Source organism: Pan paniscus, chromosome 7 (assembly GCF_029289425.2).
Source record: "Pan paniscus chromosome 7, NHGRI_mPanPan1-v2.0_pri, whole genome shotgun sequence".
NCBI classification, from domain to species: Eukaryota; Metazoa; Chordata; class Mammalia; order Primates; family Hominidae; genus Pan; species Pan paniscus.
Window position 1 is genome coordinate 65,226,828 of NC_073256.2, and position 22,273 is coordinate 65,249,100.

Consider the following 22,273-nt stretch of genomic DNA (forward strand, 5'->3'; position numbering starts at 1 on the left):
TTTTAGATATGATACCAAAACAAAATAAATAAATATTAGATAAATAGAACTTCATAAAAACTTTTAAAAACCTTTTATGTAGCAAATAACCTTATTTTAAAAAGTGAAAAAAACAGCAACAACCTACAGGATGGGAGAAAACATTTGCTAATCACATAGCTGATTCTATAGCTAATCATATAGCTGAGTTGAATACCAGAATGTGTAAATGACTCCCACAAGTCAATAACAAAAAGATAAACAACCTAATTTAAAAATGGGCAAAAGCCTTGAATAGACACTTCTCATAAGATATACAAATGATTTAACAGGACATAAAATATGCTCAATATCCCTAATTGTTAGAGAAAGTCACATTAAAACCATGAAATATCACTGCACTCTATGCAGACAGTTACATTATAATTAAAAAAAAAACAGAAAGGAACTAAAAGGAAAGGGAGAAAAAAATAAGTGTTCATAAGAATATGGAGAAATTGGAACTCATACATTGCTGGTGACAATGTCAAATGGAGCTGCTCTGAAAAACAGTTTAGTAATTCTCCATAAATATAAAATTACCATGTGACCCAGCAATTCCCAGCAAGGGTACCCTCAAAAGAAATGAAAACAGGGACCAAAACAGATACTTGTCTGTAGCATTATTCACAAGAGCCAAATGGTGAAAAAAACTCATGTCCCTGAACAGATCAATGGATAAACAAAATGTAATAGATAAATACAATAGACTACTATTTGACTATAAAAAAGGAATGAAGTTCTGAAATATACTACAACATGAGTGAATCTTAAAAACACGATGCTACATGAAATAAGCCTGACACAAATGAACAAATATTGTATGAGTTTGCTCATATGAAATATCTAGAGTAGGCAAATTATTAACTAAATATACTATAAGTTACCAGGGGAAAATGGAGGGGGCAAAAGAAGAGGTATTCCTTAATGGGTGCAGGGTTTCCATTAGGGGTAATGAAACGTTTTGGTAATAGATAGCAGTGTTGGTTGCAGAAGATTACAAATGTCATTAATATCGCTGGAACTAACACTTAAAATGTATGAAATGGTAGGTTTTATGTTATATATTTTATTTTTACCACAGTAAAGAAAAAGAAACTTTTAGAAATTAGCAATATAGCATATTAATAGAAAAATTGAGAAAAAATAAAATGAAATTATTGAAAGATACAGTGAAAGAAATCAACAGAGTTCAGCAAACATTCAAGCTAAGAATTCTAACAAGCAGAATTAAAATACATTTTCTTAATCACAAAAAATATATCAAGAGAAACAAAAAATTACAACAAATAATGCTAAGCAGGGACATTCTAAAAGCTTTATTTGTGATAACAGATGTCTAATATCATGTATATCATTTTACTGGATATCTCTTAGGGTATAGGAAAACAACCACACCACAATAATAAAATCTCAAGCACTAAAAAAACAAAAACAGAAACAAAAACAAAAACCTTTTTATTTATATATGACATAATTTTCTCTGAAGAAAATTCAGAAAAGTTTGCAATCAACTATTAGAATTCATAGCATGAAAATAATTTTTTAATAAAAAGACGACTTGAAGTAGCAGATATAAAACTCAATCCTAAAGCAACAGTAATGAAGATAATATGATATTGGCCCAGCAACAGAGTCATACATTTACAGAAACCTGATTTATAAAATGTAATATGGGAGTGCTATGAGGGGCAAATTGTCCTTTTAACAAATTGCTAAGTTGATGGGATATCTGTACAGAAATAAATATATATGGATCTTGATTATTATATCATTTCATACTAAAAATAATCAATTACACACATTTTGGAGGCTCAAATGTGAAAGGTAAAGAGATAATATTTCTGGAAGGAAACAGATAATTATCTCTGTGATCACGGAATATAAAAAGATTTCTTAAGAAGAGTTCCAAGGTATGCCAAATGTAAAGGAAAAGTGTCTAAATTGGGCCATATTAAAATTAGTAACTTGTGCTTACTGAAAAAAAATCATTAGTTCATTTAGAAATCAGCCAATAGAGTAGATGAGAAAATGAAAAGGTCACACACACACTGTATAGTGAGCACCTGCAAAACAATAAGAACATTATGAAGAAGCAATAGAAAAAATGAAATATATAAAATTGTGAGAAGACATAAATATGAAAATATGGTCAATTTCATTAGTTATAAGGGAAATAAAGATTAAAACCTCCATATTATACATGTCCCACTGTTAACCAGCATATATAGTGTCTAGAATTCTCAAACTGATGATGAGAATATCAGTTGGTTCGCAAGCCTTTGAGAAAAATTGAGCAGCATCAATTAAAGTCAAAGACATAATTTCAGCCATGGGGAAGGAAGTGGTATCACACAAGCCTTCCTGCTGTAAATAGCAATACTGGACAAAATACATGAGGCAACTGTTTCCAGGAATTGGACAATAGACTGCAGAAGAGAGCAATCTTTCTGAGGACATTTCCTGACCATGGCATAGGAAGGGGGAGCCACATCAGACCCTGCTAACCCCATTAATCTAAGGTGGCAAATAAGAGGACCTCTGCCAAACAGACTGCAAGTGGCAGGAGGCTGAGTAGAACACCGTGGAAGTGGAAGCCAGATGTCTCTGGGGCTGGACGCTGCCAGCCCTAGGCTAACAGTTGGCCAGTGCATGTGCATGACAATGCCATGTGAGGCTTCCTGAGTGTGCTTACGAATGGGTTGAGACCAGAACAAAGGCTTCAGAAATCAAGCATTGACAGAAACCATTAACGTTCCAGCCTCCACAGAGTGAAGAAACCTCTTTAATACCCCATGTTACACTTGCAACACCAGAAAGGCCACAGTTTAGGCTTAAGGACAATGCACCAGATTAAAGAGTGCAAAAGCCTTGCCCTAACAAAGCCTAACATTAGGCCTCAACAAAATCCTCAGGGAATATGAAGTTTTGAGTTCACGCCCTACCAAGTAAACATTTTGGCACAGACATCTGACTTTTCATAGATCTCCACAAACAAAAATTAAAATCAAGCCCACAAAAGTTGTAGATTGTTACCCAGTAATTGTGTCGATGCCTACAAAAATAAAACAGCAACTCTCTTCAGTGGAAGAATACACATAGTTCAAAATGTCTAACATACAATAAGATTTTCTATATATATAATACAAAAGAAACAAAAAAGAATTGATAATCAAGAAATAAATGTACAATAAAACCCCAGAATTGGACACCGAAACCTTGCACTAAGTACAAAAGAGATGTCAAAGCAGATACTATAAAGATGTTTGAGGATATAAAGATAAGCATAATCTTAAAGAATTAATAGGTCAAAAATCTCAGCATAGAAAACATAAGAAAGAACTAAACGAAAATTCAGAACAGAGTGGTACTGAAAATATTTCACAGGGTGTAGTTAACAGAAGATACTTGACAAGAGAAGAAAATGTCTAAAGATAGATTAATATAAATAATATAATCTGAAGAGCAGGGAAAAAGATTTATGAAAAATGAGCAGAGCGTCAGGAATGTGTGGAGCAATGTCACATAGAATAGAGCTCCTCAACAAAAAAAGGAGAAAATAAATGGAAAAAATCATGGGAGAAAACTTTTTAATTTTGATGATAAGTATGAATTTAAAAGTTCAAGAATCTCAACAAATCTCAAGCAAAATATTATATATTATATATATATGAGAGAGATCAGAGCGGGAAGGAGGCAGAGAAGTAGAAAGACAGAAAGAGAAAGAGAAAGGAAGAAAAAAGAAAAGAAGGAATAAAGGAAGGAAAGAATGAAAGAGGAAAGGAAGGAAGAAATAAAGACAGGAAGGAAAGAAGGAAGTAAGGAAGGAAGGAGAAAAATCTAATCAAGGAACATAATAGTAGAACTGCTAGAAACAAAGATAGAAAATGTTAACATCACTCACGGATGAAAGATACATTATATACAGAAGAACAAGTATGCATATTCCAAGAGATTTCTTAACAGAAGTTACAGAGGCATGGCAGAAAGTGGAATAACATTCTCCTGCATGAATCAATAATTTATTCATTTTTGTTTGTTTATTCATTTATCTAGTGATGAATATTTGGGTTGTGTCCAGTTTTTGACTAGAACATTTGTCTACAAAACATTGTAAGAACATATGGTTTTATTTCTCTTGGGTAAATAATTAGAAGTGGGATGATTGCTCATAGGGTAAGCATAAGATCATTTTGGAAATTGCCCATCTGTTTTACAAAGCGGTCATACTTTTCATGGGTGAGAATTTCAGTTGCTTCACATCCTTTCCAGGACTTGCTATTGTCAGTATTTAAAAATTACACATGTAAATAGTGTAATTTTACACTACATTGCGGGCTATTATATTTTAATTTGCATTTTTCTAATACATAACTATGTTAAGCATCTTTTCATGTACTTGTTAACCACCTATATATTTTCTTTTGTGAAATGTCTGTTCAAGTGTGTTGTTTGCTTTATTATTAAACTTTGAGTTTTAGGGTTTCTTCTAGTTTCATTTTGTTTTTTGTATATATACAGAATATGTCCTTTATCATATACTTGAATTGCAAATATGTTCTCCCCACGTGTCTTCTCTTTTATTCTTTTAGCAGTACCTTTCAAACAATAAGTTCTTAATTCTAATAAAGTCCAATTCACCAATTGTTGTCTACTATGGCTTATTATTTTGGTGGAATATAAGGAAAATTTTTGCCTAACATAAAGGCACAAATATATTCTCCTAGGTTTTCTCCAAGTGGTTTTGTCTTTAGGTTTTGCCTTTAGGTCTATGAGTCATTTAGTTTTTGTAATTGATGGGAAGAATAAATCACTTTTTATGTTTATGAATATCCAATTACTCTAGTACTATTTGTTGAAAAGGCTACACTTTCTCCAACTACTTACCTTTGACCTCTGTTGAAAATCCAGTGACCATATATGTGTGTCTTTTCCTGGACTCTGTATTCTGTTTCATATCTACTTATGCTAATATCACAGTAAAATAATAAAAAACTAAGCAAAAATCAATAAAATAAAAATAAGGAAAAGAATTGAGCAAATTTAAAAAGAAGCAAGTTGGCTTGTGGAAATATGGATTAAATTAATAAACACCTAGCAAGAATAATGAAAACACAAAGATTTCCAAATCAAGACCCAAATAAGACATAGTACGAAAGATCCCACAGATACTAGAAAGATAATAAGGAAATAGAAGAACAATTATATAGCAATAAATTTGACAGTGTAGATAAAATTTACAAATGATTTTTAAAATAGGAAGTCTTATGTAGTAAAGACTATGAATATGTAATCCACCATCTTCTTACAAAGAAGTCTAGATCTAGACACTTGCACTTTGAATGCCATTAAACATTTTAAGGAAAAATAACAACAATTTTGTGCAAAATCTTTCAGAATATAGAAAAGGTTATGAGACTGCGCATTTCAGTGCTCTGGATGCAGGTGTGTAATTGACCGGGCTACTGCACTGTGAAATCAATCACTGCACTTGTGGAAAGGTTCTTTCCCATGGGCACTTCCAAACCAGCACCTGAACGTGGAAGGGTTGCTGAGGGAGACGCATTGCCAGGAGACTCCAGGATTCTCTGATGGAGGGCAAGTCCCCAATGTCCTCACTGAAACTCTTTAGAATGTCACCGTAGTCTAAGAAGCTTTCCCTCATTGTCCTTCCTTTTTCACTCTTCCCCACTCAAACTCAGACGTTCATTGCAGTCTGATGGCTCTCCCAACCTCTTCCAGGTTTTTCAGCATTTTCTCTCACAGGGATTTCACCTAATAAACTGCTTGTGTGTTTAATCCCTTCTTCTTCTTGCCTTAAAGTGGCTAAAACGATAGGACTAAAATGAGTGACACTAGGAGTGGTCTGAGGAAGCAGGGGTAGTTGTGTGCTGACAACCTGGGCTCATCTATAGCCTAGCAGACAAAGAGGACGGTGCCGTGTCTACTAAGTGGGAAAGAGATGGTCCCTGGAACAATTTGGTGGTTTCACTGAAAATCAACTGGGAAAACATCCTAGTGGAGAATATTGTGGCAAGTAAGATAATTTTTACTTGAAAAATTATTCAAGGAACATAGGCAGAAAGAGCAGAATTGGGTGGGCTTTGCTAGGTTGTATGTATGCCCTGAAGGAAAACTGGGAGACACTGAAGGCTGCTAAGAACAATGGCTGAGGGCTGGCGTGGTGGCTCACACCTGTAATCCCAGCACTTTGGGAGGCCAAGGCGGGAGGATCACGAGGTCAGGAGATCGAGACCATCCTGGCTAACTTGGTGAAACCCCATCTCTACTAAAAATACAAAAAATCAGCCAGGCATGGTGGCAGGCACCTGAAGTCCCAGCTACTCTGGAGGCTGAGGCAGGAGAATGGTGTGAACCCAGGAGGCAGAGCTTGCAGTGAGCTGAGATCGCGCCACTGCACTCCAGCCTGGGCGACAGAGTGAGACGCTGTCTCAAAAAAAAAAAAAAAACAAAAAACAATGAGTAAGTGTGGAAGCCACAGGGCATCAGTAGCAACTCACAAAGAGCCTCTGTTCCCTGCATATGACAGGCAGAGACAGCTGGGCAGCATGCGGCCACCTCACGGTTAGGGTCTCAGGGCTCAGGATATTTGAATGCCCAGCCATGACAGGAGTGTTATGAACATAGCAGGGCCTGGGGGGAAAACCTGATACCCTAAAACTTGGTACACTTGGATGGATGTACCCTGGGTGTTGACTCTGCAGTTCCCCTCTGGATCCCCAAGAAGTGCAGAGGCAATCCCACTCACCTAGTAGGAGCTGCACTACTACTGTGATGGCAGGGGCATGCAGACAAAAACAGCAATGGAGGCAATTTTTAGCCATTGACACTCACAGCTACTGCAAACACAGCCTCAACTCTAGCCAGATAAACTTTCTCCAACTACTTACCTTTGACCTCTGTTGAAAATCCAGTGACCATATATGTGTTTCTTTTCCTGGACTCTGTATTCTGTTTCATAGCTACTTATGCTAATATCACAGTAAAATAATAAAAAACTAAATAAATTAAAAAAAAACCCCACAAACAGCCTATTTACCCCAGTTTCTTTTATGTAGTACATCACTTCCAGGTATCAACAAAAATTCCACAGTGCTATAAAAGAAAAAACACAGTTTGAAGAGATGGTAAGCATCAGAACAAGGCTCAGATATGAAAGAGATGTTCATGTTATAAGACCAGATATTGAGAACAACTATGATTAATATGTTAAAGGCTTTAATGAATAACATAGACAGCATGCAAGAGCAGATGGGCAGTGAAGCAGAGACACAGAAACTCTAAGAAAGAATCAAAAGGCAGTGTGAGAGATCAAAAGCACTGCAACATAAATGAAGAATGCCTTCCATTCAAAAATGTGCAAAGAACCCTTACAACTCAACAATAAGAATACAAACAACTGAACAAAAACATGAGCCAACGACAACGACAGGCACCCCATCAGAGAACATATACAGATGGCAGATAAGCATATGAAGAGGCAGTCAACATCATATGCCACCAAGAAAATGCAAATTAAAATCAGAATGAAACTGGAAGCCATTGTCTTAAGTAGAACTCAGAAACAGAGTCAAATAGCACATGTTCTTACCTATAGCAGGGAGCTAAATAATATCTACACATGCACATATGGAGTGGAATAATGCACACGAGACTAGGAAGTGTGGGGGCAGGTGAGGGGTGAGGAATTACCTAATGGTTACAATGTACACTATTAGGGTGATGGTTACACCAAAAGCCCAGACTTCACCACTATGCCACATATCCATATAACAAAATGACACTTGTGCCCCCTAAATCTATAAAAATAAAAAAATTAAAGGAATGACATACCACTACACACCAATTAGAATGGCCCAAATCCAGAACACTGATGACGCCAAATGCTGGCAAGAATGTGGAGCCACAGGAACGCTCATTCATTGCTAGTGGGAATGAAAACTGTTCAGTCTCTTTGGAAGACAGTTCAGCAGTTTCTTACACAACTAAACACAACCTTACAATAGGATCTAGCAATCATGCTCCTTGATATTTGACCAAAAGAACTGAAAAGTTATTTCTATGATAAAGGCAGGAGGCACAGAACTCTCCTATATATTTAGGGGAGAGTCCCTGGGGAACCTCTGACCCACCCAGGTCATTATGCACAGGGGTCTTGCTGAAACATGCCCACAGTGAAAAATCCCATCTCTTACTACGTGCATAGTAAGGGAAATAAATCAACGTGGAGTGGCTCAGACTAAGGGCCCTCATGTGCACCGGAAGGGTGGAGTGGAGTCAACAGGAATTTGCTCCTTATACAAAGGAGGAGCCTGGCCTCTTCGGCTCGTGTGTGGAAATCCTAGTACTTCATTCTGAGGGGGAAACCTGCTTGGAAAACTCCTCTCTTTGCTGAGCGCTTTCCTTTAGCCTAATAAATTCCATCCTCCTCACCCTTCAATGTGTCTTTGTGCCTAATTTTTCCTGGTCATGAGACAAGAACCTGGATTTAGCTGAACTAAGGAGCAAAAATCTTGCATTATCCATGCAAAAACCTGCACTTGGATGTTTATAGCTGCTTTGTTCATAATCGCCAAAACCTGGAAGCAATCAAGATGTCCTTCAGTAGGTGAACAGATAAATAAACTGCTACATCCAGACAAGTGGATATTATTTGGCACTAAGTGAAAATAATCTATCAAGCCATGAAAAGTCACAGAGAAACATTAAGTCCATGTTACTAGTGAAAAAAACAATCTAAAAAGCTACATACTATAGGAATCCAGTTATATGACATTCTGGAAAAGCCAAAACTATGGAGATAGTAAAAGAGTAAGTGATTGCCAGGGATTGGGGGTGAGGAAGGGATGAATAGGTGGAACACAGAGGATTTTTAGGGCAGTGATATTATTCTGTACAATACTCTGATGGTTGAGATATGTCATTATACATTGTCAAAAGTCAGAATAAGCAACACCAAGAGTAAACCCTAGCATAAACTACAGAGCTTTAGTTGATAATCTATCAACATTGCCTCATAAATTATAACTAATGTATACTATTTCATAATTTTAATAAAAAAGGAAACGGGGAAAATACAAGTTGAATTGAAATTGTCTGTATTTTCTACTCATTTTTTATGTAAACCTAAAACTGCTTTTAAAATAATTTTTAAAAAGCATGGAAAAGCCATCTTAGCTCACAGGTCATACAAAAGCAGGTGGTGGACCAGATTTGGTCCTGTTGTAGATCCTGGCAGACTTTGGCAAAGAGGCTTTGGGACCAGATGGAGTCTCCTTACTAGAGTACTTTAATAAGGTCAGGTACAGGGTCTGTGGCCATTAATTTAGCAAATGTTCCCCTTTCTGTTTCAATTAGAAAAGACGATTCAAAGTGATTTTTATCCATGAGAGACGAAAAACATTGTTCATTTAACTCAGGGCTAGATTTAGTCTTCTACTGGCATCATAATGTAGTGTGAAGTGTTTGGGCCATCTGGTCTTCCCAAAGGCAGCTCTCAGATCCATTGTATTGACAGCATCCTGCTGATTGTATAGAAGGAGCAAGATCTGAATAGCACCCTGGAGGTCCTGGTAAAAAACATGTGCCCAGTGGGTAGAGATAAACTCTTCAAAGATTTGAGAACTGACTTCATCAATGAAGATTTAAGGGCCCTAGGGGTGAGGGGTATGCCAGGATAGCCCCTTCACAGTAAAGACAATATGTTGTATCTTGTACCCTTAACATAAAGAAGAAAGAGCACTATGGCAGGGCTTTGTGGACTCTAGGGGCAGCACATTGTATCTCTAGAAATATTGCTCTGGCCATAGAGGGCTGCCAGCCTTGTGTGGGACCTGGAGGAGGGAAGGGCACCATTGATGCCATCTGCTCCTTGGGCCATATGACCTAGCCAACACTATGGCATTGGAGGCATCACTGTGGGAAGAGAGCAGAGTGGACTTTACTTACGCCCCAGTAGGGGAGTCACAGTGCAGGACCGGGGTCTAGGCGTTACATCCATCCAGTGTTACATGCTTCAGAAAATATCTTTGGGTAGGTTCCTGGGCCCTGGTGGAAATGGGTCACTTGACCATGTAGTACAATGTACCCATGCATCTAGAACTGTCCATTTTGAGCTGGGTCCTGTCAAACCTGGTAAGTTGCTAGGCCCAGAAGCAGTCCATTTTAAGTGAAAGATGGAATATCCCAAATGTATGCAGTCAGAGTGCACGGACACACTGCATGAACCACAGACCTTCTACCACACTGTCCCTAGCCCAGCTAATATCTGTGGACATATAGGGTAGAGTTCTTACACAGTAGGCCAGAAGAGAAGGAAAGAACCCTGCACTTGGTTTGAAGATGTGTTGACTTGTGTGTAGGTGTAAACTGAAAATAGTTAGGGATGCATTGTTGACACATGCAGAAGTGACCTTGAAAAATGGAAGGAGGACATCTTCCCATGGTCAGAACTGTGAGCAATGCACCTAGTCATACACTTTTGTGGAAAGTGAAGTGGCGGAAGATAAGACTCCATGGAGATTTCTGGACAATAGCCAATTACCTGGCTATGTGATGAGGTGTTTGCAAAAAAAAAATTACTAGAGAACAAAGGAGTCTGGGATAAAGGAATGTGGAGGATATAAGATGGGAGGTGAGGCACAAAGGGGAAAAGTGCTCATATCCTTTCCATTATGTCTGCTAGAAAGCATCAGCCATGGAACAGGCACTGAATGACCAAATCGACACTATAACCCCGCCAGCTGATGTTAACCAGCCTTTGTCGTCCCTCTTGCCAGAGCTGGCACTATGGACACAAGAGCCGAGCACAAGGATGGAGCTGCATGTGGACCCAGCCCAGTGCTTCCCTGAATGTTAACCTTCCTGCAACAGAGACCAACGTCGAGTCTCTAGTGTGACACAGCTCTTGAGGACGCCAGCTAGCCTCCTGATGGTAAGTTAGCTACACTGAGCTGGGGTCACATTCCTCCTCTAAAGGACATATAGACGCCAGCTCCACCAGCTTCTTCCTGTTTTCTCTTACATATATTTTCCACAATACGTTTCTCTCCTGTTGAGAACTGTCTTGATGCCTTTTCTTCTCAGGGGCCCTGAACTAACACAACAGGAGAGAAAAGAACCCATCCCAGAATGTTTTAATGAAGTCAGCAAAGCCCTGACTCCAAACCCTGGCAGATACATTACAAGAAATGAGAAGCACAGGACAATATGTTTACAAACATACAATCAAATATCATGAACAAAATCCTACCAAATTAAATCAGGCAATATAAAAATAGAAAAATCCATCAAAATTTAGTGAGGTTTATTCCAACAACACAAGATTTGTTCAACATTGGAAATCAATAAAAAGAATATCCCACAGTAGCAGAGTAAAAAAGAAGAAACATATGATCAACCCAACAATGTAAAAAAATCATTTGACTAAATTCAATAGTCATTCACGACAAAAAGTGCTCAGCACATTAAGAGAACTTCCTCAAGTTGATGAAGGGCAGATACTAAAATCTACAAGTCACGTAATATTTAATGTTGAAACACTGAGCTCTTTTACCCCAAGAGTGAAAATAAGGTGAGGATGCCCACTCTCGTCCCTGTCCAGCACTGTCAAGGAAGACAAAGAATAAAAGGATAGAGCTTAGAAAACACGAAGAAAAAGTTCATTAATAGATGACATGATTGTTGATATAGAAAATCTTAAGGAATTGAGAGAAAGAAAAGCACCACAGAATAATAAAGCAATTTAGCAAGTTAAGAGCTTACATTGTGAAAATAACAAATTCAATTATATTTATATGCCAGCAACAACAAATAAGAAAATTAAATTTTAAAAGATACCATTTGCAGGCTGGACACCGTGGCTCACGCCTGTAATCCCAGCACTTTGGGAGGCCGAGGCGGGCGGATCACGAGGTCAGGAGATCGAGACCATCCTGGCTAACACGGTGAAACCCCATCTCTACTAAACAAAATACAAACAAATTAGCCAGACATGGTGGCGGGCGCCTGTAGTCCCAGCTACTCAGGGGGTTGAGGCAGGAGAATGGCATGACCCCAGAAAGTGGAGCTTGCAGTGAACTGAAATCATGCCACTGCACTCCAGCCTGGGAGACAGAGCAAGACTCTGTCTCAAAAAAAAAAAAAAAAAAAGATAACATTTACAATAGCATGAAAAAGCCTAGCCTAGTAGACATTAATTTTGTAAAATTTTGTATATCTCTACACTGGAAACATGAATAAAAATATCTAAATTTAAAAAGGACCTATATCTTGTTCACAGATTAGAAGACTCAATATTGCTGAACTGTCTAATGTAACAAAGTTTATTTGAAAATATTATTTATTTAAAGTTTATTTATTATGTATTTAAATAGTATTTATTTAAAAATCTATCAAAATCAGTATGCTGGAATGGGTTCTTTTCTCCCCTGTTTTGTTAGTTCAGGGCCTCTGAGAAGTAAAGGCATCAAGACAGTTCTCAACAGGAGAGAAATGTATTATGGAAAATACATGTAAGAAAAAAATGGGAGGAAGGTGGTGGAGCTGGCGTCTATATGCCCTTTTGAGGAGGAATGTGACCCCAGCTCAATGTAGCTAACTTACCATCAGGATTTATTTAATCAATATCCTTACATGCTTTTTATGTTTTTAATTTTTTGGTAGAAGTTCACAGTGTTATTCTTCATGAAAGAACCTGAAATTAATCCCTAGAAAATAATATTGAAAACAAGAATTAAGTTGGAGGACTTAAACTCACTGATTTCAAGAACTTTCCAAAGCTACAATAATGAAGAGACTCAAATAGTGATATAAAGATAGATGCATTTTTCAACTGAGGAGAATATACAGTCCAGAAATAGATCTGAACATATACTATTGATTTTTCTCAAAAGAGCCAAGATAATTCAATACAGAGAAGTGATATTATTCTGTATAATACTCTTTTCTTAGAAAATGTGTTAACAATTTCTTATAAAATTAAACATTCAGTTGCCATCTGACCTGTTATATCCACTCTGAGGTGTTTAATGAAGATAAATGGAAACGTATGTCTAAAAAGAGACTTACGCAAGAAAATGCATAAAGACTTCATTCATAAAACCCCAAATTTGGAGTAACTCCAATGGGCATATGTGGATACCCAGGTGAATAAACACACAGTGGCATAGCCCTGCCATGAAATGCTGCTCAGCAATGAGAAGTAACAAAATACTGATACGAACAACATGAATGGCGCTCTAAAACTTTATGTTGTGGAAAAGAAGCCATACACAACAGAGGATGTACAAAATTGTATATTTGTATTGTGTCTCTGGCAGGCAAACTAATACATTATGGTTGAGAACAGAGAAGTAGTTTCCAGGGCTAGGCATAGTGTGATTACTGAAAGAGTCAGGAGGAAAGCTTCTGGGATCACAGAAATGTTTGTCATCTTAATGGAAGTTGTGTTCATAGGATCTATATATTTTTCATAATCAATGAAAATGTACACAAAATGCTTTAATTATAATTGTATGAAAATTTAACATCAATCAAGTTGAGCATTTGAAAAATAACTGAACATATGTACTCAATATTTCCCAGCAATTTATTCATGGGTAATTACATATTCTAAAATATTCTTATTATTTTTATTCAGAATACCTCCAAACTGGAAACTACTCAAATGCACATTAACAGTGGCATGCAATCTATTGTATATCATGGTGACTGTAAGTAGTAAAAAAGTATTATATACTTGAAAATTGCTAAAAGAGTAGATTTTAAGTGTTCTGACCACACACACACACACACACACACACACACACAAGTATGTAATGCTGAAATGAACATGGGAATGCAGAAATCTCTTTGACATACTGTTGAAATACTGATTTCAATTCCTCTGGATATACCCAATTTTGTATAATTTTATAACAATTTTTTACACATTCATACCCAGAAGTGGGACTGCTAGATCACATGGTGGTTCTATTTTTTGTTTTTTAAGGAACTCCCATACTATTTTCAAAAATGGCTGTACTCATTTACATTCCTACCAACAGTGCACAAGAGTTCCATTTTCACTACATCCTCACCAACACTTGCTATCATTCTTCTTTTTGATAATAGCCATTCTTACAGGTGTGAGGTGATATCTCATTGTGGTTTTAATTTGCATTTTCCTGATGATTAGTGATATTGATTAGTGATGATTAGTGATTTTTTCATACAACTGTTGGCCATTTTCCTGTTTCTTTTGAGAAGTGTCTGTTTAGATTCTTGACATTTTTTACTGAGTTTTTTGTTTTCTTGACTGACTTGTTTGAGCTCCTTATATCTATGCATTATTAGCTCCTTATCTGATGCATGGTTTCCAGATGTTTTTTCCCAATTCATGAGTTGTTTATTCACTCTGTTAATTGTTTCCTGTGCTGTGCAGAACCTTTTCAATTTGGCATAATCCCACTTGTCTGTATTTGCTTTTGTTGCCTGTGCTTTTGGAGTCCTATCCAAGAAATCATTGCCCAGACCAATGTCATTTAACTTTTCCCCCATGCTGCATTTCCATATTCATCGCAGCACTATTCACAGCAGCCAAGATATGGAAGCACCTAAATAATCCATTGATAAACAAAAGTGAGATATATCTATACATGCAATGGAGTACCATACAGCCTTTAGTAAGTAGGAAATTTTGTTCTTTTTGACAACATGGATGGAACTGGAGGATTTTATGCTAAGTGAAGATAAGCTAGGCACAGAAAGACAAATACTGTATGAACTCACTTATATGCAGCTCATATAAAAGTTGATTTCATAGAAACAGAATAGAAAAGGGGTTATCAGAGGCTAGGAAGGGGGTAGAGATGAGGAAAGGATAGAGATTGATCAAAGAGAACAAAGTTTCAGTTAGACTAGAGGAAGAAGTAATTTACTGCACTGCATGGTGACCACAGCTAATAATAACACATTGTATATTTCAAAACTGCTAAAAGAATAGATTTTTTAATGTTCTTACCACAAAAAAAATAAGTTTATGAGGTGACAGCTATATTAGCTTGATTCTTTCTACAAAGTATATGTAAATGAAACATCACATTATACCCCATAAATATACGCAACTATTATTTGTCAATTAAAAATAAATTTTAAAAGTATGGCAGAAAATGCTTGTTAAGTAATTTTATTTAGCCATTTCACAGTATATACATATACTAAATCATCATGTTGTACACTAAAAACATATACAATTTTTATCAATTTAAAAATAAAAAATACATAAAACAGTAGAAAGCATTAATAAATTGTGGTATATCCAACCAATGGCACAATGAGTATGACCGAACTACTGCTACTTGCAGTAGCATTGATGATTGTCACAAGCATCATGTTGACTAGACAATTTACACACTAACTTGTATATACTGTATTATTTCAATTTATGAAGTATAAAAATTATTAAATTAATAAAATTCAGAATAGTGGCTACATTTGGAGTAGTGGCTGGAAGAAAAAGTGAAGGGGCCTCCAGGATACAGATAATGTTCCAATATTTCAGTACAAATTTCACCTTTCCCCAGCCCCTTCTCAAATTACATTTTCAATACTGCCTTCTTTGCCACACTAGTCACTGTGTCCTCCCTGTTTGCACTTTCTTTTTTATTTCATGAAAACTATAAAACTGGTGCTAAAAAGTCGTGTAAGCAGTGATGCTGCTTTGAGGATATGTTTCAATATTTTGCATTTCGTTTCATCTGTTCAATAAAATTAAAATGTCTGTGGCTAGAAATCAAGTTTCTTATTATTTTATTCCCAGAGTACTCAACATAGTATGAAGTACCCAGCAATGATGCAGAATGGAAGAATTAACACTGGGTTACCCCTTTCTCTGTTGTCAGCAGGGCCCAGTGGTGTGTGGAGCCCCCACCTCCCTAGGACATGAGTCGGGCAAAATGTGGGGTGAGAGGTAGGGCTCTTCATGGCCTGCTTCCCCCTCTCTACTCTCTTGGTATCAAAGGGGCCTGGAGGGAGCTTAAGTTATGCCTTCACAATGTAGCCACAGGGGTGTGACAGCCCTCTGTTTTCTTCTCCCCAGAGGCAGACAGAAAGAACACAGAGAGAGCTTAATACAGAGAGATCTTACACCCTCGCTTAGAAACCGCAAGACAGTGAGAGCAGGAGCCCCACTTTAAGCTGCTCTCACTCCAGCTGTTTGCAATGAAGACATGTGAGTCAGTGCCCACATTTTCTGTGATGATGTCAGTGTTGATAGTGAGACACAGAAATTCTAGGCAGACAGGGGTGGGTCCTGGTGAAACCCCACCCTCAAGCCCAAAAGCCTGAAACCCATGGCCCAAAGTGAGAACTTCCATCCCTGTTTGCCTGCTCTCTCCTGATTGGGTCTTTCTAAATAATGTCTTTTAACCAATCAAAAATTGCCTTTTCCAAAACTACCTATGGCTCCCCCCCTACCTCCCAGTCCTGTGCCTATAAAGACCCCAGACTCAGTCAATAGAGGGGAAAAAGTTGCTTGACTAGAGAAAGGCCAATTAACTTCAGAGGACAGTTGGATTTCAGAAGAGAGGTGGCTTAAATTCAGAAAGATGGCTTCACTTCAGGGAAGAGCCATCCAGAGATGGCCAGACTTCAGGAGAAGATTACCTGTCTGTCCCATTCCCTTTCCAGCTCTCTTCTCCACTGAGAGCCATTTCCATCGCTTAACAAATTTCTTCGCTTTCACCGTCCTTCAAGTTTCCAAACAACCTCATTCTTCTTGGATGCCAGACAAGAGTTCGGGACCCACTGAATGTGAGTACCCAAAGAAAGTTGTCATGCTGGCCCTTTGCCCTTCCTGGTGGAGGGGGCAGCCACCCCACAAGATAAGGTGAGGGTCCCCCAAGCTGATAACATACAGCTCTCCATGGATGGCAGAGCTAAGAAAGCATTGTAATATTCCTTCTGGTGCTTCAGGGTTTGCAGGCACCCCAACCTGGGCACTGCCATGGAGCTTGCTCATTTGCTCCCTCCCACAAGGGGTTGAGTGTGGCAGCCTGAGTAAATGGGGCACCTCCATCACAAGTCCAATGAAGGGGGAGAAGAATCCTGCATCAGTGTGATCCAGTTTGAAGACAAAAACATGCACATCCATCTAGACCTTGTGCCAAAAAAGAAAATTAAATAGGACTCACAGTCTTCTAACATGGAATTAAAAATGTCCAGAATACAATTTAAAAATCACTTATGATACACAGAACATGGACAATAACAATAAGAATGACAAAAGTCAATCACCAGATAACAACACAGAGATAAGCTGGATACCGAAATTAGTTGACAAAGATGTTAAAACAGCTAAAAGTACAAATACAATTCAATGAGGAAAGAACAGACTTTCTAGCAAGTGGTTCTGGAACAACTGGATAGCTACAAGAAAAGAATAAACTTCACCTCTTATACAGAGAAGAACTCAAAATGAATCATAGGTCATCAATGTCAGAGCTAAACCTATAAAACACAGAAAAAAAGATCATGAATAAATTTTTACAACTTTATTAAACATGATACCCAAAGCACAGTGAAAAAAGTGAAAAAACAGATGAATTAGACTTTATTAAATGAAAAACGTGTGTTTCAAAAGACACCATCAAAAAGTGAAAAGACAGCTCACAAAAATGGGACAAAAACTTGTACAGTGTTCATAGATAAGGAACTTGTATTCAGAATATCCTGAATAAGTAAGGAATTCTTACAACTAGACTGTAAGATAAATAACACAAATAAAAGTGGGTAAATGACTTGACTATCAATTTCTCAAAAGAAAATATACAAATGGTCACTAAGTACATGAAAAAATGCTCAATATCACTATAGGAACATGTAAATCAAAACCATCATGATATACAGCTTTATACTAAGTAGAGTGGCTAAAACCTATAGTAGAAAGACAATAACAGGTGTTGTTGAGTATGACGAGAAATTGGAATGCTCATACTTTGCAGTGTAACTTTTTTTAGGCTACAAGCTACCAACAAGTCAGGGAATAGACTTTAAAGAACCGGTCCAGTAAAATTAATAGCCAAATAAACAACAACTATGGCAACAGAAAAAAGAAACAGCAACACAGCCCAGAAAAGAGAGGAGATCTGATTACCAGTGCTGACACATTATATTATTTAAAACGTCCAGATTTTAATAAAAAGTATTGTTTGATTCCATTTTTATGGAATGTCCAGAATAGGAAAAAAAACTAAATGAGTAGTGGACTGGGTCTGGAGCTGGTGGGTGAGTGGGGTGGGGAGGATAAGGAGAATTACACATAAATTTTAGGGTGATAAAAATGTTCTAAGATTAGGTTGCAGTGGTAGTTGAATAGCTCTGTTACTATATTGAAATGATTTAGTTCTATTTTAAAATAGGTAAGCTTTATGATATTAAAAGTATACTTCAATAAAGCTGTAGAACACATAAATGAAAATTATAGAACTCAAAATAATGAAATAAAAACTAAAACTAGTTGTTTTATAGCTACAAAAAAATTTCACTGCATGATCTCAAGAGCAGAGTGGAGATTACAGAAATAGAATTAGTAAACGTGTGGACAAATAAATGTATTTAATCTGATTAAGACAAAATAGGTTATTTTTTAAATGATAAAGAACAGAGTCTCAGAGACCTTTCAGGTAATAGCACTACAGCTAACTTTAGTATTTTTGGCATCACAGAAGGAGAGGAGAAAGAGAATGCTACTTAAAAAAAAAAAAAAAATGAAGAACCAGGAACAGTGGCTCACACCTGTAATCCCAGCACTTTGGGAGGCTGAGATGGGAAGATCACGAGGTCAGGAGATCGAGACAATCCTGGCTAACATGGTGAAATCCCGTCTCTACTAAAAATACAAAAAATTAGCCGGGTGCGGTGGTGGGCGCTTGTAGTCCCAGCTACTTGGGAGGCTGAGGCAGGAGAATGGTGTGAACCCAGGAGGTGGAGCTTGCAGTGTGCAGAGATTGCATCACCACACTCCAGCCTGGGCAACAGAGTGAGACTCCATCTCAAAAGAAAAAAAAAAAAGGATTCGGAGTATATTCTCTGAATGCAATGAAATCAAACTAAAAATCAAAGAAGAAAGACAACAGGAAAATCTCCATACAATTGGCGATCAAGCAACAGACTTCTAAACAGCCCATGGGTCAAAAAGAAAGTCTCAAAGTAAATTTTAAAAATGCAAATAATCAGTTGAAAATGAAAATGTAAGATATCAAAACATGTGTGATGTATAATTTAAGCTCCTATCTGTTTCAAGAAACCAGAAAAACAAGGACAAAATGAATCCAAAACATTTTACACTAATAATAAACCTGTGAAAATGAAAATTAAATATATAATGTCATTTATAATTCCTCCAAAGAAAATTAAGTACATAGGTGTAAACAATACAGCATGTACAGGAACTATATGTTGTACATATATACAACTGTATGTTGAAAATCACAACATGCTGATGAAAGAAATTTGTTTAAAGTCTTAAGTAAATAGAGACATTCCATGTTCATGGATTAGAAGACTCAGCTTAGTAAAGCTATCAATTTCCCCCAGGCTGATAGACAGGTTTAATATCAGCAATGTTGGTACACTATCAATATGCCAGTAAGATCTTTTTAAAGATAAGCATATTTATCCAAAAATATATATGGAAATACCAAGGGATAGCTCTGGAATAGCTAAAACAATATTGGAAAAGAAGAATACAGTGTAAAGAGTCACTGTACTCAATACTAAGTCCTACATTTAGCTAAAATAATCAAAATAGTATGGTATTGCAAAGGGATAGTCATATATATATATTGACATATATATCTATAGACGTATATATAATATGTATACATATATACATTCAGATCAATGAAACAGAATCCAGAACTTAGAAGTAGCCCCACACAAAGACTACCAACAGAATTTTGACAGTGGTACAAAAACCATCAACGGAGACATGACAGCCTTTTCATCAAATGATGTTAGAGCAATTGGACATCCATAGGCAAAAATATAAACCACAACGCTTATATTCACACCTCAACCAAATTAAAACAAATCACAGTTTCGATGTAAAATATAAAAATCCATAACATTTAGGAAAAACACAGAAGTTCTTCAGAAATCCAGGTCTATTCAGAATTCTTAAACTTGACATCAAAGGAATAATCTATAAAGGAAAAAGATGATAAATTAGACTTTAATAAAAGTTAAACTCTTTTGTTTTCCAAAAGTGCCTGTTAGGATGCTGGATGTTAAACTACAAAGTTAGATTTGTTTCTCATTGTTAATATTCTTTTTTAATTTTGCTTTTTTCAAAAATTTATAGAATAGTAAATTTTCCAAACATTTTTGTTTTTACTTGCTCTATTTCCTATATCTTGTAAACTCCATCTAGATTTGCTTCTCTTCTTGTTTGATTGCTGCTTGCAAAAGAATTTTTGGAATGTAAAACTTTTACAGTTTTCCATGCCTTAGGACATATTTGTTTTGCCTTTCTATTTAAAGTTTATGTTAGCTCAGCATAAAAATATAGATTTGGAGTTGTTTTCCTTCAATTGAAAATACAACTTTATTCTCAGTTATTATTTTGTCAGATATTTCCTCCTATTTTTGTGTCTTTATGAGACTAGTACTAAAAAAGATGTTGACATTCTGTTTCTGCCTTCATAGTTCTTTCCCTTTCTTATTTTTTTCCTCCTTGATATCTTTTAATTAATGTTTCTACCTGACTTCTCAGCTTTTTTTATACATTCCTCCATTTTGTCCATTCTGCTTCATACAAAAGAGGTTATTCCATATATTATCTTTCTCTTGATACTAGCTACACTCATGAGATGACTCATTACTTCTCTCTGATGGGGCATGATTCTTGGGGGCACTATCACCTGAGATGATGTGACAGCCTGAGTCCTAGTGATCTGCCTGATGGATTTGGGGCATAGAGAATGAGGAGGAACACATCCAAGGGCAGTATGTGGCATTAAAATCAGCAGCTTCATATTATCATTTCTGTATGGAAGACAATGAGGTTGGCAAAAAAAAGCAGGGGACATTACAAGACAAAATTTTTTTACCACTTACAAGGATTCAGACTTTGTACTGTTGAAATGCAAGAGGACTTTCTTATCTGTAAATATCAGCACTTAGTCTTGCTCGACTGTGTCTATAACATTTTATCATTAGAATAATGAAATTCTTATTCTGTACACACGTACTTTATATGACCCTTCATATCTGAGTTATTTACCACACAAAATAAGTCAGAAAAAAATAGAACTACCAAATCTGATTTTCTGTAAATATGATGTAGGAGATAAATTAGAAGATAGAAAACGTATGCTTTATAATATTTCCAAGTTCATTTTTCTTTCTTATGTTTCTAGCTAGTTTGTTAAATCATCCACGGAAGAGGCAACCCTGACCAGTCTGAAGGCCGGATCATGGCCCCAAACCCCAGGAGCAATTTTTCTCCCTGCACAGTATAAACAGACATGAAAACATTTCAAATAGAAAATGTAATTGTTCTCGTGATTTTTGTTATAATACTGTTATAAAAAGGTATACTCTCATGGTTACATTAAATATACCTTTTTCTGTTTTGTTATCTTAACTGACTTCTCTTTTCAGGTTTTCTGAACATGAGATACTTAGGTTTCAGGACTAGCTTCTCTCTTTATTTCTCTTTGTACATCTACCAGGCCTGGGAGATTTTGTCAATTTAGGGATGTATGAAGGACACTCTACGGTAATATAAAAGACGCATGCATGAGGAGAGAGGCATGCCACATATAATATTAAAACAAACAAGCAAACAAAAAAACAAGAGACAGGGAAGCAACATAACCAAGTGTACAATAGCAGAGATTTACAGTTCTATTCTGAAATTTATTTATTTAACCAAAATCTGCTGAATATTAAAAATCTACTAGTCTTTCCCTCATGGAGTTAATTTTTTTTTAATCATTTGGACATGAAAGTCCACTAAATGTGAAGTTCTCTGTGTGTGTGTGTGTGTGTGTGTGTTTGTCTTTTGTCAGCTAAGAGTTAATAATGCAAAAAGGAACAACAGAAATGCATTGCTATTGTAGAATCCAAGGGAGTTAATCTAAATAGCTTAGCACAATGTTTTTAAACAATGTTTTACAGTGGATTGCAACAAAAAAAGTTTTTTTTAATTAAAAAAACAACAAAAGAAAAATAGTAAATTTCACAATGTTAT